Consider the following 18262-nt stretch of genomic DNA (forward strand, 5'->3'; position numbering starts at 1 on the left):
CGACAGTGTCTCCTATGAACTGCAGGGGAGAGAACTCTCCTGCCTCACACCAGAGGCTCTCCAGGTCTCTGCAAGGATGGTTTTCCCAGCATCTGTAGCTCCTCTTGCTGCAGCTAGGACAGTGGCACCTTTCCATCCCTGCCTGGAAAGTGGATAGCCCACTGCTGGGTCTAAAAACAGTCCCCACGAGTCACTGTGGTCCATGTTACCTCTTTGTCCTGAGGCCCCTTGCTTCTGCCCTACTGCACCCCAGGGCTCAGCCACAGCCTGCCAGGTCTCCGGGAAGTCATTTGTCCTCTGTCCCAGGGGCTGCGTACAGGGTGTAGTCCTATAGCCTGTCCTCGGTACCTGCTCCCTGGGGCCCTGTGAGGGCAGGCAAGGTAGGAAATGTGCTCCCCAAAGATCTGACTTTACCTGGAACTTACACTGAGTGCCTGGCCCGTCCCGGGCACCACCCTGCCTCTGCAGGACTCAGCCTGTCAGGGATATTCAGGAATGAACTATCTGGAGCGGGCAGTTGCTAAACAGGGTGGGCCCAGCACACAGTCATGGGCAATGGGTGGTCAGAGTAGAAGTACGAAGTGGGGGTGGGGGGAGGGGCTGATGCTGGGGAGGTCTGATGGGCTCCCTGGAGAAGAAGCATCTTAGATTGAAATCTTTGAAGAATGGGTAGGAGCTTGGCTGGAGAGAGGCCATTCTGAAGGAACAGCCTGGGTAAAGGAGGGAAGGAGGGACATGCCACAGTGAAGGGCAACGTGACAGGAGTGAAAGGTGAGGGTTTGGGGAGTGGGGAGGCTGGATGGGGTCTGTCCCAATATACATGTACCCACCAGCTTGTCCTCACACATAATCCTGGAGAGCCACGATTTGCAGGGCATGGAGTGTGGGCCATCCCCAGGTGGTCATGGCCGGGAGGAAGATGCCATGTGTACAAACTAGTCACCCTGTGTACATGCACAGTTGCCCAGCTGACAATGGGGCGGTTCCTTCCTGACCCCCGCCCCCCCATTCACACGGGCTCCCCACCCACCATGAGCACGGACAGGCCTAGAGGCTGAAGGAACACAAAGGAGCTCAGACCTTTAGACTGCACGTGGGCGCCATCTGGTGGTCATGCGGAGCACTGCGCCCTCTGAGGTTTCGGGCTTCTTTGGGATGTCACACCCAGAAGTGACATCCCTGGTCCTCACACACACAGAATCATCCGGGACCAGTCATGACATGATAGCCCCAACCCAAATGCACAAAGGGCCTCACAACAAAACTCCAGCAGTTACACATGGACACAAATACAGCCAGTCCCATTCACGCTGCCTTTTACCTCCTCTCAACAAATACAGTTTAGGAAGTAAGGGCAGAGAACACTGTAGCCCAGCACAGGCATAACAGTGCACATCTTCTCTGTGTTTTCAGCACACTGTTCATTCTCTCCTGTGGTCATACCGCACAGTTCTGAGCTCACACATCTTGCTGGCGCTCACATCCAGGACCTCCTCCTTGGACATGAGAACTGGGTTGGCTTCACAGGGAATGTGTGCTCACACTGACCACATATGCCCTGGGGACCACACAGGGCAGGGCAGGACACTGGCCATGTGTACAGTCATATAATCCATCACATTACAACCCAAGGGACTACCTAATAGGAACAGTAAAACTGGTAAAATTAAACACACTCTCTTGCATTGGTTTTGTCTCATGAGGCTCACAACACATCTTTACATACACTAGCTCAAACACTAGCTATTACTTCCCCCATATTTTCCAGATGAAGGCACTGAGGTTCAGAGAGGTTAACCTGCCCAGGCTCACAAGACCAGGAGCTGGCTGCAGGGACTCCAGCCCCCCTCCTCTGGACTCTGGCCTGTGCTCTCGGAGGAGGGGCTGCCTAGGGGCACTGTTTCTAGGCTGAGATGGGGGTGGGCAGCGTGCAGAGAATAAGCACAGAGCGAGGGGCAGGATAAATGCTCCCTCCTCACTCCTGCTCTGCCCTGCCTCCCAGAGGCCTCCCCAACCCTGTAAGGCAGGGACACTCGAGGCAATGACAATAGAGAACAAAACAAAACACGGGCTCAGTTATTCTGTGAGAGGTGAGGACTAACCCCTGGAGCCAGTCGGGGGGCCAGCCCTTGTGCTTGCCACGCTAAAGCTGCTCAGAGAAGGCTGGTGTCTTTGAGAGGTCCCGAGGACTGCAGGCAGGCAGCATGAGGACTTGGGGAGAGGTAGTGACACTGCCACATTATTCTGTATCTGTGTCTGGGTGCGTGTGCATGTGCACACACTGTTACTTCCCCCCTAGTCTAAATTCCTGTATGGGTGCAAAATGGCCATAGCCTTCTCAGGACAGAATAAGGAGGTATGGCTCTAAGGGGCTAGGGAGAGGGGGCCAGAGGAAGAGAAATGTCCCTCCGTCCTCTGAGCATGGGACACACACACACACACACACACACTGACACAGCCCCACAGACAATTCAGCCTGCACTCACTTATGGGTAGCCCACAAACAAAGACAATGTATGAATCCTGGCAGGGAGACCCGGATCAGAGAGCTGTGGGATTAATCAGGGCAGACTTCCTGCTGGAGGAAGGTCTTGATCCTAGTGGCCTCAGGAATCCATTAGAGAAATAAGTGCCTGCTGTGAGGCAAGCATTGTTAGCAGCTTCGTGTGAATATCTTATTTAATACTCATAGCACCCTTCCTTGTAGGAGTTATCATTTCCCTTTTTGTGGACAAGGAAGCTGAGGCTAAGCAAAGTCAAGTAATCTGTTTAAGGTCACACAGCCATTAAGTGGCACAGCGGTGATGGAAACCTCAGCCTTCCTGGTTCCTAGGAGCACATTCTGTCATCATCACGCAATCCTAGTCAGAAGGAACCTACATGGCTGTGGGGCCCAAGGGAGCATGCGCACAGACACAGCCCCAGGACACGCAGAGCTCACACCCCACAGGGCAGATGGCTGCCACACCCCCACAGGGCAAGTGGCCTGGGCCCTTGTTGGAGCAGGAGCAGCTCCTGCCACATCCTGACCCCTGGAGCTGGGTGAAAACCATATACCCTCAGCCGATTGCTTTCCAGCCCCATCCAGAGACAGTGTGATGTCCCCACCCCTGCTCTAACCTCCTCATACAAAGTGGCTTCCATACACCCTCCTAAAATGGGGGTCCTAATGGATATCTTATCCTATGTCTGAGAAAACCTGACAGACCTCTGCCCAAGGACCTCTATCTCAGCAGGCCCTGGTGTAAAAGATGGTGGGGTGTGGGGTTCATTCTCAGGCCTGTGGGGCTGGGGGGCAGGAGAGGGCCCTCAACTAGGGAATACTTGTTGAATGGACACATGAATGAATGAGCTAGTGAATGAATGAGTGATCAGCCACAAGATCACTCCCTGCTGAATCCTCTTCTGCTCTAAGGCTGGCCTCCAGTTCTCCCCTGAGACTCCCCACCCCAAGGGGCTCAGCCCAAAGCCCCATGAGAAATGCTGTGATGCGGCACCTAGGGCCCAAGTATCCCTGTCGCTTGCTTGAGTGACCCCGGCTCAGTCGGTGCTGAGCCCAGCCCAGCCGGCAGAGGCATAAACCTTAGAGCTCGAGAGAGAGATCAGAGAGCTGTAAACCAGCTTCAGGCCTCCAAGTGGATGTAGCATTTGTGAGGGCAGAATGGGGGCCCAGCCTGGACGCTGACCCTCTCCTGATGCTGGGGTTTGTAGGAAATGCGCCCCATGGCTGGGAGCGGCTAGGCCTTGGGGAGCTCAGCACAGACCTCGTCCCCTCAGCCTTCTCATCTCGTCTCTTGCTGCCACGTGTTCATCACTGGCACGAGCAAAACCGTGTGTCCGCACAAGATACACGCTGGGAAGAAGAATTGTGGGCCCTTGCACACACATGACTGTATGCAAGGGCACACGTGTGTCCATGTGTCCAGTTGCAAGGACCCTCCCAGCCAAGCTCCGATGAGCACTCTCCCCTGGGCCCAGCAGATGTAGTGAAGGGATCCATCTGGGGGACAAACACTCCCCCTCCCCACACTGAGGTAGTGGCTTGGCGGCAGGGTAAAATTTATCATCATTATCCTAATATCATCTCCAGGCTCGACAGTGGCAGCAGCTAAAGAAAATACCAAGGCTTAACTTGGGGCACGTGGGAGAGAAAGGCAGAAGATAGGAAATATGATTTATGATGGAAATCAATGCAATCATAATACTCTGTGCTTGTACAATTGGGCTGAGCCTTCTGTGCCCACAGGCCCACTTCAGCCCTGCCTGTCAGAGGATGTTGGGGACTGGGGGCTGGGGCCAGGGGCAGCAGATGGGCCCAAATGATAGGACACTGTCCCTCTCCTTTCCCGGCCTTCCCTGAAGGAGTGGAGGGGCAGGACATTGTCCGTAAAGGAAGGTGGAGGGAAGCAAATTGGCCTGCATCAAAGCAGGTCTTGGGTACTGTTGCCCACATGGCTTATTCTGCTCACAGCACTGCCCTGTGAAGATACATAATTCTATCCTGTGTTTTCAAGGCCACGAAACTGGGGCATAGAGAGGTCAAGTGACTGAGTTAAGGTCACACAGCTAGTTGTGCTCTTCCCATGACATCACATGGCCTGGAGGAGGGGCAGAAGAACCGTGGGCGGCTGCCCAGTCCGCACGCTGTAGTCCATGCTGCGTGAGCACCTGCAAGAAGGCTGCACCTCACTGAAAACGTCCCCCCTTGCCTTGCCCACGTGCATCCAGAATTCTACCATTGGTGATATCCCTTTGAGTCAAACCATAACCTGTGGTGGCGATGGGGACAGTAACAGCAGTGGTGACAACGGTGGTGGTCGCGGTGATGGCTTTTCAGATAGACTTGTCAGTAACATAGGTCAGGGTGAAAGACAGACAGGCCTTGCAGGGTGTGTTGGAGATGAACTTACTTCTAGTTCACAACTTTCTAGAAGAACTGAAGCAAGAATTCTGCACCACGGCCTGGTGGACCCCAAGTGGGCGGAGCAGTCTTTCTTCCTGGTAGATTCACGCAAGAACATGATTCTGTCACTGAGTGGAAATCCCTTCTCTCCGTGACAAGCTATTTATGTTAAAGATGGGGGTGTGGATGATGGAATTCTCCCCTCCTGGGGGTGGGTGGGTGGAGTAAAGCAGCAGTAACTGAGGGCACCTCCAGACGGGGGCATTTTCCCCTTGGGTCCCCTGAGAACAAGGCAGGGTTTCAATCACAGGGGGAGCGAAGGAATGAGGGAAGGAACGGATGAATACTGCCAGGAGCAGACCTCCCGGCTGCACTTGGCTGAATTAGGCGGCAGGGAATGAAGCTGGACCCCAATGAAGAGCGGGCTGGGAGGAGAGGCAGGTCTCTGGGGAAACCGAGGCCGATGGTGCAGGCGCGTTGTCAGGGTGCGGCAGTGTTCAGCCCGGGAAGCTCCGAGGAGGTCGGGACGGCCCAGGACTAAGGGCTTTCATCCGGGCTCCGAAGGGGGCAGGATCCCGAGCAGGGGCGCAGGGCTCCCCCGTTCGGCCGCGGAGGAACCACACGGAGGCGACGCCGGGGCGCGGAAAGGGACACGGGGAGGAGGGCGACCGCGGACGCCGGGCACCCTGGGCCAGCGAGCCACGGTGGGGGGTGGGGGTGGAGGGGGCGCAGGGGGTGGCCGGGGCACGCAGGAGACAATGGGATGGAGAGAAATGAAGCGGGACCGGGCCCGAAGCCTGGGGTCGCGGGGCCGGCCGGCGGGGCAGCCGGGCCGTCGGGGGTGACGGCTCTGGCATTTCGAAGGGCACCCGGGGGCCAGCGCCTGCCTTGACGAGACCTCGGGAGCTCGATAGACTTTCCAAACCTAATTAGTGTTTAATGGTCTGGAGAGACGCCGCATCCGCCGTCACCGGCCGCACCACGCCGCCCGGCTTCAGATTCTTAATTAACCTTTAAGGAGATGGTCGGCTGGTGGCCGCCTGGGGAGGCCACGTGCATCCCCGCTGGCGTGCACGCGCCAGGGCCCACGGGCTCTCCGGGGACACCGTCCCACGCGAGCGTCTGAGGGTGACTCCAGCCACCCCTCTTGAAGTAGGCTCTCGAAAACGCTCCTGCGCACTCGTTCCCAACGCGGTGTTACTGGCTCAGACCCAGTAACTCCCAGTCCAGGGGGAGGCGGTGCTCTGACCCGCGAGGGATAAAGGAAAGGAAAACGCAGCCATCGTCAGCCACAGCCTTTAGGGGGCGCAGTCTGGCAAGGAGCGCCGCTGTGAGCAAGGCCTCGGGGGACAGACGGAGGGGTGACACGGATGCAGCCCACGGACCGAGGGAGGACCTCGACCCCGTGGAAGGGGTGGGCTTTAGACTGTGGGCAGGAGGAGTCCCAAAAGGGTTCCAGGTGGCTCATGGTTCAGAAGTGTTCTGCTCCCTGCAAGGGATGTGGAGCCAGGCAGGATGAGGGCACAATCCAGGCAGAGGGTAGTAGTACGAGGATTAGGGTTGGATTCCAACCTGAGGGCGCTGAAGGTACTGGAGAGTGTGAGCCTGGCCATTGGTGGTGGCAGCGACATTCTGAAAGCCAGACAACCCACAGACGGAGTCAGGCTTTGGGCCCGAGGTCATGCCTTCTTGGGGGACAGCGAGGGTAGAATGTGACAGGGAAAGAGGGTAGGGATGTGGTGAGGGGTTGGAATTGCCTTCTAGAGAGTGTGAGTTGAAGAGAAGGACATGGATAAATTTTCTGATGGGAGACAGGGGAGGGGGGCAGGGGAAGGGGCCAGGGTGTGGGAGAAGCCGGGTGTTGAATTGGAAGAGAAGCAGAAGAGGGCACAGTGGAGATGAGGTGGGGGGCACCAGCATAGAAAGCAAACCCATGCATTCCAGAGCCACACCTCACACACACCCTGCCCTATGCACCCCCACCTCACACACGCCCCACCCTACACACACCCCACCCTACACACACACCCCACCTCACACAACACATACATCACACGCCTTATGTACACACCCACACAGTGCCTACACTCACTTGCACACACTCCCATACAAACCCCTCACACCTCAGCACACGCCCCACACACTCCCAGTTACCACTCTCTCCACACATCCCCATTCTTGCACACCCATCCTGCACACGTCCACCCCCTTCATGCTCTCCAGCCCTCACACACACACACCATCACGCTCACGCCTAAGCCTCGTGGGCAGTGCCTGTGACCCAGAGACCCTGGCGTGTTCGGGGAGGAGGGCCATGATCGATGCTTATTAATGAAGCTGCCCCAGAGATGGCTAATTGATGGCGGTGTGCGGCTGTTGTCTGGAATTTAACCTGATTCATCATTTAGCCTGTTGGAGGCTGGAGAGCTGTGTTAATTAATGCCAGGAAAACAGACTTGGATGAGCCGGCGGAGCAGCCTCATATTAGAAAACGGAGAGCAAGGGGCAGAGGGAGGGAGGGAATAGGGGGCGGGAGAGAGAAAGGGGGGGAGGGAGGGAGAGGGAGAGAGAGGGAAAGAGAGAGAGAGGGAGAGAGAGGAAGAGAATGATTAAATCTAAAGCTCAGAGACAAAACAAATTCCAAAAAGCAAATGTCGGTGCCATTTCTAGGATGACTCAGGCTGGTGCTTGGCGGGCATCATCAGGCTGTGGCGTGAGGATTAAGAGCAATTTCCTCTCGATCTGTCATTTACTTGGTGTGGGCTTTGTTTTCTCCTTTAACTGGCCTGGGGACTGACTCTCCAGGCCCAGGACTGAGCCTGAGCCCCGTGAGACAGGGAGGAGGGGTCCCAGATCAGGAAAGGGAGGTGGAGGGGACTCAGCCTGGCCACATGGTCCACAGTCCCCGGGGCAACCTCGTGGGGCACGGTGGGTGGGGAGGGAGGGCTCGCCTGACACGGGGACAGGATGAAGGGAAATGCAGACAGGAACGTGGGCCTTGGGTACCAGAAGAGGTTCTCTGTCCAGCCTCCAGGGCTAGGGTACTCGCTCCACTTTTCAGTCCTGCCCACTCAGCTTAAGAGGCTCAGAGTCTAAATCAGAAGGACAGTGGTCTCCCTGTGGGCTGGGAAAGATCAGATCCAGCCGGAGAGAGCCCTGTGAGGCCCAGAACTCCACAGCCAAGGGCCCTCATCAGGTGTGAGCTCTCAGGGGAAGGGCCAGTAAGCTGTCGTGAAGGGAGGGCTGTAAGCATGTTTTGGTGAAAGAAACCAATTCTCGGGTCTGCACGGCTGAGGGCAAACTTGCAAGATGGTCTCGACTGCCCAGTGGAGCTCTGGTACCAGAGTAGATGAGGGAAATAGAGGGAGGTGGATTTGGGCTAGAAATGGGCTGTAAACGCTAGAGCTGACCAGCGTGGATTTAGGACAGCCCTTGCAGGAGGGAGCCCCCACCCCCACCACTGTAGTGTGTTAGCAAATACTGCACTGCTGAGGAAGGGACTGCCATGTGAATGGCTGGCTGGTCCCTGCCAGGTGCCCTGTATGGGGCCGTGTGACTGGGCATTTAGGGAATCAGTTACGCTCCAGCCCTGAGGGCCGAAGGTGTGGTGCTGGGGCCCAGGAGGAGTGGGCTTACACACTATTTCGGCAAGGCCCTTCTGCAGACAGGTGTGAGTTTCTGGAGGGAAGGGCCACGTTGCTGAGGTTCACCTTGCCTTGTGCCAGAGGACAGGGGCTGGCACGCAGAGGTATTCAATAAGCTGGATGGTTGGATGGATGGATGAACAAACAAACTTAGTGGACCATCAGAGCAACAGGCTTCAGGAGCGCCTGGCTGGATCGGTCAGAAGAGCATGCGACTCCTAATCCAGGGGTCATGAGTTCAAGCACCACACTGGATGTGGAAATCACTAAAAAAAATGTTAATAAAAATAAATAAACAGCAAAGCAATAGGCTCCAGTACTGGTAGGTCAGTTAGAGAAGGCAGACCTGGGGCAGGTGGAGGTTGAGGGGGGCCACAAGTCCCTGAGCTCGGAGTGTTCATGCCTCAGGAGAACATGGTCTTCTACCCTCCCCCACCACTCTCAGCTCTTCCCCAGAGGCTGCCCAATCTTTTCAGTTCAGGAGAGTCCAAAAGAGAGCCCTCGGGGTAGCAGGTGGGAAGGAAGAAAATCAAATGTTAGGTAGTCCCTCAAAAATGATGAAAATACCCACTAAGAGAGGAGAAGTAGGGAAGGAGTGGAGAGAGGAAGGGAAGAGAAAAGGAGGGAGAAGATAGCTGTCATTCATTTCTTAAGCATTTACTGCGTACCAGGCACTGTGCTAAGAGCTTCACCTGAGCTATTGCATTAATCCTTCCATATTACCAAGGAGGATGAGCCTCTAGTAGCTCAAAGAACTGCCCCCATCTCATATGAGCAAGTGTTTGGCTAGGACTGAAACCCAGGCCTTCCAGCTAAGTCAGGGCTTGTTTCATTCAGAAGTATCTAGCCACTGCTTAAAAAAAAAAAAAAAAAAAAAAAAATCACACCCCCCTCCAACTCTGAAGAGGGTTAGTGACCCAGCCTGGCCATGTAGGCTAATAAGCTTCGTTTCCACAGCAGCAGATCTTAATTAGGACCGAGGGCGTCCTCCCACCCTTGCCAGGCAGGCCTGGCATGTTGGTGGGAGCAGGTGAGACGGACAGGGGGCTCAGAAACAAAGAGACAGGCTGCCCTTGGCCGTGTGGACCTAAGGGAGCCCTGACCAGTAGGCAGGGGCAGGTTAGCCTCACACACTTTTCCATCTCGGTGATTTCTCTCTGCATCCATCCTGTCTGTCCACCTTGCCTGCCACAGCCCCAGGAAGCATCTGCCCACGCCAGTGGCCCCCAAACCCTCCCCCACTGCAGTGGGGGAGACAAGGGAAACCAGAAAGCTGACTGAGGAGTCCCTCCCTCCTGGAAACCAGCGGGTAGCCACCTTTCATCACCCCCGGGTGGGGTGGGGCACCTCCATTGTTTATGCCAACTCACCCCCGCCCTGCATGTGAGGGGAAAGCGTTCTGTAAACTTAGGTTGCAGCCAGCAAGGAGAGGGTGGAGGCTCGGAGAGGGATAGGAGCCAGAGAGAGGAAAGCAGAGAGAAGGGGAGGGGGCAGCCCCAGGCAGTCCCACCAATAGGCTCCGTCAGTGCCTCTGCCCGCTGTTGCCGTTCGCTGGGCACTGCAGAGCAGAGCCGCCTGTTGCATAGCAACTGCCCAGGGCCTGTTTGTGGGGGCTGGACCACGGAGGCTGCGCAGGCCGCAGAGGGGGCTGCGGGGACTGAGGCTCCCCGCCCCGCCCGCCTCCTCACCACGTGCGCAGAGCTCCCCACCCCACCCCCCACCGTGCCTGGAGCGCCAGCCAGCCGCACTCCCTGGCCAGGGTGTCCTCTGCCCTCCACCCACCCACCGCTTAGTGTGCTAGGATCCCACCCTCTTCTCCCCGATGCCCCCTTCCGAGCGGAAGGCGCACAAGGCCAGCCTTGAGCTGGGGCCAAGGGACAGTCTGCATCCAAGCATTAAAGCCAAACTGGGCAAGTTTTACTTCAATCCATCAAATACATTCTATGCATAAGCCCTGGACTTCTGTCCTCACACGTGTGGGGAGGGGACCCAGTACCAAGACCACGCTCGCTGGTTCTGATCTAAACATTCACCTGGCATTTCTCAGGCAGCCCTGACCAGACTCTGCTCCCCTGCACACATTGCCACGTATTTGCTCTTTCTGAGCGTGGCCCTAGTGAGCTATATTGTCCCTGCCGGAAACTGACAGGGGAGGCCACTGCCCACAGCACAAGCTCAGCCCCTCCTGAGGCCACACGGGGTCCCCCTGCCTCTGCTTGACTGCCTGGGCACTCACAACCCAGGCTCTGGCACCCTGCCCCCGAATGCCCAGCCCTGGTCCGTACCCCACGGTGAGTCTGCTCATCTGGCTCGTTTGGCTTCAGAGAGGACCTGAGGACATAAGCCACATCATGTGGTCAGCGTGAGGTCTGGAGCTTGGGAAGAACAGGAAGGCTGTCGCCTACCACCATCACTCATGCCTCCTGTCCCCATCCAGGTACATGGCGCTAGCCCACACAGGTCCACTCACTCTCATGTCCTGACTCAAAGCCGGGCCGGGGCAGGGTCACAGCCATGTCCTTGAGGTTGTCAGGTGTCTGTGCTCCTTCTGGTCTGCCTGCCCTTCATCCCTTTGAGGGCCACTTGTGACAGCAGTAGACCAAAGTAAGTCCAGAGGCGATGGCTCCCAAAGTGACAAGTGTGGCTAGGTGGACACAATCACCGAAGTCTCCAGTGGGGGGAAGGGGGCACCAAGGCTTAGGACTCTACTCTTTAGACAGCTATGAGAGGAGGTGAGAGTGGCAGTAAAGAAGCAAGGGGGGCCTTGTCACCAGCACAGAGACAGGGTTAGACATCTCTGTGGGTGACCCCGGAGGTGACCTCAAATACTTTGTCGAGGGGCAGGCCAAGGGCCTTGGCTGGCAGCCAGCCCCACCCAGGGGCAGCTCCTGCTCGCTGGGCTTTCAGAATGAGGAGAGGGGTGAAGAGCTGACGGGGCTTACATGCTGGTTTGCGTCCTGACCCAACAAGCATCAGATGGCCTCCTCAGAGCGGGGAGTGGGAACAGAACCGGATTTATTAAAAAATCTTATCTGGAGGGTTTGCATTTCAATGGGCTGTGGATTTGCATATTTTAACAATAACCCTGGGTTCTTCTGTCTGGTCTGCGCTCGCCGGCTGTCTTTCTAAATGAGGATCGAGGATCGCTGCTTCAATAAACCCTTCCTAATCCAAAGGTCCTACGACCTCACTTTGCTAGACGGGAGGAACTTTGGGCAGGAAGCAGGGCTGTCCAGCAGGTGACCACCTCTGGCCTCTGGACACTCCTGCCCCAGGAACACAGCTGAGGCAAGAGGGGACAGTGCTGGTGATGGGATGTGCGTGGGGTTCTGGGTGTATAGCAGGGAAACAAAGCGGGTGTGGGCCTTCCCTCATAAAGGGAAGACAGACATTGAACAAATAAGCTTGCAAGTTTGGGACGGTAATGGTCCCTAACCGTGCCAGCAAGGCAACTGAAGGAAAGAATGGAAAGCTTGAAGGAACACTTCATTTAGGTTGCAAGGCCCAGGGGGAAGCTGAGACCTGAGGGAGAAAGGGCTGCAAGAGTGGCTGCACCCCCAGGGGCAGACTTCGGATGGGGAGGGCATGCCCTAGGAGGGGGCGCCACCAGCTGGCCTGGCCAAGGCGGGCCTCGGACACTGGACCGAGGTCCGAGGTCTCGGGTAAAGGCACGTATCTTGCGGGGTTGTCCTTAAGTCAGAACTTGATGATGACAACAGACAGGGTTCCTTGAGTTTCTAATCCCTCTTTATGGAAGGAACCATATGTGACTTATTAAGGAGATAATTAAAATATTAATATATTTACAACAAGCTACAAATAATGTGCACTTCTTCTGCCCTTCCCCTTCAATCCCTTCTCACCAGGGGACTGGGCAAAGCCCTAACCTTCTATTCCAAGGTTACTGAGAACCTACTATGCACAGTGCTGGGAATCCATCGGGGCATGTGATTCAGAATCTGCCTTCCTGGGGCTTTAAATAAATAAGTTCTCAATTAATGGTAAAGTCCTATTTGCTAAGTCCTGGCAGAGGGCACAGTTGCTGGGGAGCTGCCCACCTACGGTCCCCACAATCGCGTGTGTGAGTGCACTTCCCTGCCCATACTGGATGGTTTCTTCCTCGCCACCAGCCTTTTATAGCAAAGGCTGAGAATTCTCGGTCTATTCTCCCAGAGTCACCCAAGGTTCATCTTCGAAAGATAAATCTTTGAGTAACGATCTTTCTGTAGCAGGAGCGATGCTGAAAACACCTGATGGTCAAGGGAAGGCCTGGTGCTTGGAGTTGGTAGATGGAGAGAACTTCAGGGTGGTGGGGACACAGAAAGGCATCATCTACAAGGTAGCTTCGTGGGCACACGAGTTGTGCAGGCACACAGGCCCTGTACTCAGAAGGGTCGCAGGCTTGGGGGTTAGTATCCTGCAGTCATTTTGAAATTCTTAAAAGTTTCTCTTGGTAGTTATGTTTCAAGCAAACGAAGTCTGTGGGACGAAGAAGCATGTGTAGGGGACTTATGCAAAGTTCTGCCTCCCACCATCTGCCCTGTACATGCACATCTTGGGCCCTTCAAGCCATCATTCTGCCCTCGAGGCCAGCCGGCAGTGGCCTGGTGCAGGTTAGGGGAGGGTTGGGCCAGGCCTACTCACCCTGTGGTACCCCAGGCTGGCAGCACTGTGGCATGTCTGATTTGCCAACAGAGGCCGTGTCTTCGCAAGAGTGAGCCTCTTGTCCAGGCAAGGTCTGGCATGTCCTGGCAGAACATTTACAATATCCTACCCAGGAGGTGGCCCGTGGGTAGAAATGAAGCCTGACTCGACTTCCCAGGGCCCACCCTATACTGGGTTGCAACATGTCCACATCGGTAGTCAGTGGAAGGGAGGGCCCAGCAGTCCTCAGGCCCAAGCTGCCACCACCCCCTGCCCCGACCTCCCCACCCCCCATGTTGCAGGGCAGGGCTCTGGGTACCTGTGAGGGTCTCCACGCCTGAGGGGACTCTCTATTCCTCCTTAGCCTTCCCGAGTCTGGCTTGCATTTGTCTCCTCTGGCCAGCTCAAGGCACCCTCCAGGCACAAGTCACAAAAACCAAACTGTAATTTTGGTGATTCTGCATAGGAGCTAAATGTTCTGATATTTGCATTTAAAACTGGCATTACACAAAATAAAGATGAATGGTAGGATCTATGCTAATAATTTACAATTTATATTTGTTTTTATTTAAAACGACGTCAAACAGCAAATAAAACGTACCGTGACAAGCCAAGAAAAAGAGAGGCTGTGGAAGAAAGGAAAAGCTTTATATTTTAGCGCTTTAACGGTGCTTTTTCCCCTTGCTTTTTGAACTGCAAAATGATATCTCTCTTCCCAGAGCAGTATTGCTGCTGGGTTGGAGCACAATGGGCCCCAGCCCACAGGTCCTGCTGCTTCACCGTTTCCATGACCGACACGTGTGCTGGGTTTGGGGGCAGACAACATAAAAGCCGAGTTCTTTGGGGTGATGAGAACAAACAGTGGGGACTGATGAGGAATAGGAGCCAAGCGCGGGAGGGGGTGGGCAGGGACAGAGCTAAGAGCCACCGCCAGTGAACAAGACAAGAGTAGGCATTCCCACACTGCTCCCTGGCTCGCGGAGAAGTGAACCCGTCCGGTGAGCAGGGGAACTGGGTATCAGCAGGCACTCACACATCCCAGAAGGAGCCTGAAAGGACTCTCAGCATTGAGGTTTGAACACCCACGCTGGAATTACATGTGGGGACTCAGCTGCTGGATAGAGAGCATACTGGCCATTCCTGTAGGCCACCACAGTATTCTCTGCCGCCCTAACCATCTTCCCCCCCTGCCGTGGCACTACGCGAGGCGTTGGTCCAGCCCTTCTGAGGCATTTCTGGCTCACATGCTGGAAAGCAACATGGAGCATGACACTTACTGAGAGGCTACCATGCCGAAGGGACCGCACTAGTGTCCTCCTCTGTCTTGTTTATTCCCAGTCTCCAACCGAAATGAATTATTTTAAGATGTCTGTAATGTCACACCAGTACTACTGAAACATGCACACACATACACACACACACACACACACACACACACACACACTCCGGTGGAGCTCAGTCCTAAATTAGAGTCTAGGGGGTCTGTGAGTAGGAAACTGGGTCCCTGCTTCTGCTTGAGAAACAAGCGCCTCTCTGTTTCTGTCTGCCACACACACACACACACACACGCCCGCACGCACGAGAGAGGAAAGAGAGAGCTCTCAAAGTAGTGCAAGGCCATGTGTGACCAAGGGAGCTGAGAGATAACCAGGGAAGTCTTATTGAAGAATAGGAGGGTTTACATTGCCAGGGAGAGGTGACAGAGAACTTTCCAGGTCCTTTTATTTCTCAGACAGCCCTGGGTCAGCTGCACTAGGGCCCAATGTGAAGCAGAGGGCTTGGGTGCCTGAGAAGGCAGATGGCGGAGGGCCCTACGTGATCCTGCAGGTGTGAGGGCTGTCCCGAGTAAAGCAGGGGTGAGTTCACTAGTGGATGTCCCCAGGGCTCTCGCCAGCACTGGCTTTGACAATGAGGGACGGAGGGGCTCCGCTCCTGCCCCCAGACCTCCACACCAACTCTCAGGAAGATAGTTGCAGCAGAGGGGAAGCTGGGTGAAGATGGTCCCTACCTGGTCTGGTGGCAGAACATGTCTAAGAACCCCCTCGGTGGCCTCCTCTGCAGCCTGGTCTTGTTCTGGTGGGGTGTTCATTCCAGCCTTAGGGAGCCCCTTGCGGGGTGGGGAAGAGGGGACACACAGACAAGAAAATGGCCCTCACGCAGGAACCAGCCCAGGTTGCACCAGGAAGGTAAGGAAATTCATGTCTGGAACTCGGGGTTATTCCGGGCCATCTTCCCGGATACGGGAGGGATGCCCCTGTACTCTGGCCCACAGGGGGCTGCGGACACCTGTGGACACCTGCGAGAGGTAGAAGTGGCAGCCGGGAACCGAGAAGGGAAGGAGGGAATATAGGAAGGGGAGAGAGAGTCAAGAAAGAGCCAGGCTGGCCTGTCTGTCAATCTGTCTGCCTGCTCACTGGCCACAGGCCTCTCTTTCCACAAGAAGCCACGTTGGACAGACAGGTGAAGCCTCTGGACCAGCTCAATCATCGTATTTATTCTAATTGTATCGTAATCGTCCCCAAGGAGCCTGGTTCAAATGAGCTTGACATTATTAAAATTTTAATGCCCAGTTTTCATAGCTGAATGAATATTTAAAGGGTATGTCCCAGCTTAAGTTATGATGATGAAGAAATTAATGGAATGTCTTGTTTAATGCATGGATATGTGTTGATGCAAATAGTGGCAGAGATGGGGAGGGGGAGGGGAGGCAGAAACAGGCAGAAGGAGCCACCAGCCCGCTCTCTGCTGCAGTAGGGACACAGAGGACCCCAAAACCTGGGCCAGGATTATTCGCTTCCCCTGACAGGACCCCGAGATGGAAACAGAAACACAGTCAAAAGAGTTAGCGATGTCCCCAAAGACTGACCCCAGAAGCCTGCAGGGTGCATTCAGGGAGCTGTTCCTGACCCAGGGAAGGCAGCCCTGGGTTGCCAAAGCCCCCCGTCAGGCACTCAGAGGCACAACCCAGGATGAAGGCCACAGAGGGACACAGGCACACAGATGACACCTCAGCAAGAGAATCAGCAAGGAGGGCGCCTGCACTCCAGGTCCCACTAGCCCCCAGCCCCAGGCCCTTCTGGAAAGACAATACAGTGACTGAAAGGGATGGCTGGATAGAGGAGGCACAGATAGGGGAGAGGAAAGGCACCAAGAAGCGGGCTCTAGTGTCCTTGAAGCATGGTGTTCACCTGTAAGGGATCGCCTGAGGCCATGTGGCCGACAGCTCCTGAGGCTGTGGCCAGCGTCCAAGCCTGCAAAGTTAGAAGAAGAACAAGGAGATGGCAGTCCCCCTCCCACCATCTGACCCATCATCCTCTCTCGCTGTCCCCTTCCTCAGTGGCCATTTCTGCAGCCAGGCTGGCTCTGTCCACTTCCCCTCCTCAGGGAAGAACCAGGCCTTGGTGAGGCTGGACGGGGCTGGAGTCTGGAACAGGGAAGAGAGACACTGGCCGAGGGAGGAGATCTCCCTTGAGGCCCGAGGCGTCTGTGCAGAGCCTGCTCCAGCTGAGAAATCTTCCCAACTGAGCCTGACACTTTATTTCTGCTGAGAATTAAGAAAGCACCGGGCCGTATTTTATCTCTCCATCAAGGCTGGCACCTCTTCGACAGCCCCGCAAAGGCTGTCTGGATGCTGACCATCCCTAGATCATAATGAAACATGAAAAATCACCCCAGGAGCCACAGGTCCATGGGAACTGGTTCACTTCCGCTCCACGAGTCTGTATGGAGCACCCTGTGGGTGCCCAGCCTGTGGCTGAGGGCAGGTGGGAAACTGGATGAGAGCCTGGGTCCCTGCTGCCAGGAAGCCCACTGTCAAATTGGAGCCTAGCACCGAGTCATGGAGGAGGTAGGGAGGACTGGGGTGGGGCTAGGGGGGCTGGAGGGGCTGGAAATCAGGCCCAAGTCCATGAGCCTGGGGCAGAGTATTCTTGAATGCCTACATATACCAAGGACAGGGGGACAGGCTGGCTGCCTGAGGGTGGGGTGCCCCCTGAGGTGGAAGGCTCCATGCCCAGGCAGATTCCATTTGCCTGATTTAATTTATCTTGTTTACTTTAGGGCTATTCCAGGAAGGAGGGACATTCTAGAAAAGGGTTGGATCCTGAGTCCCAGAAGGCACTGGATGGGACACAAGGAGTCCCCTGGCCCCCTCCTGGAGCCCTTCCCCAATAGCCAGAAGCCTGCTGGGGCTTCTGCGCCCTTTGCTCAAGAATTGCAAAGGAGGCTGTTTAATGGGGCCCCAGGACCCCCTAAATGAAACCGGGATCTTCATTATGTCTCTCTTCCTTCTCCCTGTGATTGGAGCTTTCTATAACATACAATTTCCTCTGCTGGCAGGGCTTACGTACTGAGCACCTTTTTTCCTCTCAACTCCAGAAGGCGTGCCAAGTGGGGACCTTGTGGCAAACAATGACATCCTGACCCCCTCTCGGTGGACTGGCCCCCAGAGTCCTGTCTGGCCCCCCGCAGGCCACCTGTGTCTCATTTCCTCTGCTCCATGCCCTGCCTCCTGCCTCTCTGTCCTTCCTCGTGGTGGCTCTGCCCTTCCGCTGGCCTTGTCTTCACCTTGCTGAGTCACAGGCACCCACGCTCCCCCACCCACTTGTCTTGACGCAGCCACAACTCACTTCGAATCCTAGACCAGAAGGCCCGAGGAAGCTTGTGACTGGCTAGTCCGGCCTCCGCACACACACACAGGAGGGGAACTGGCAACACAAAGTCACCTGGTGCAGGATTGGAAGCCTAGACACAGCCCTGGCAGCTCGGGTTCCTGGGCTCATCTTGCAGTGGGGCGGCCCTGCCTCAGCTTCTCCATCCATGAAGTGGGGGTATTAGTCCCTGCCCTGTCTGCCTGTTGGGGTTTGTTTGTACGCGAAATAAAAATGCAGTAAGGGATAAGGGAGGTACTTGACAGGCGAAAGCACTGGAAAAGACATAAAGTAGGATTCCATTTGTGTGATTCCTTCCGTTTTTATTGTCTGAAATATCTTGGGGCCTCTGGGCTGGAGAGCCCACCCCGTGGCCTCCAGCAGCGAGGATTAAAGACAGGCGCCGTAGCCGCCGATGCTTG

The 18262-nt window shown here is 55.6% G+C and overlaps 1 protein-coding gene across 1 annotated transcript in view; it reads left to right on the forward strand.

Annotated features, from left to right (window-relative positions):
* CELF4 (CUGBP Elav-like family member 4) overlaps window positions 1-18262 on the forward strand; it is a 295349-nt gene that overhangs the window by 204504 nt on the left and 72583 nt on the right.

The sequence above is a fragment of the Lynx canadensis genome, chromosome D3, assembly GCF_007474595.2.
Source record: "Lynx canadensis isolate LIC74 chromosome D3, mLynCan4.pri.v2, whole genome shotgun sequence".
Lineage (NCBI taxonomy): Eukaryota > Metazoa > Chordata > Mammalia > Carnivora > Felidae > Lynx > Lynx canadensis.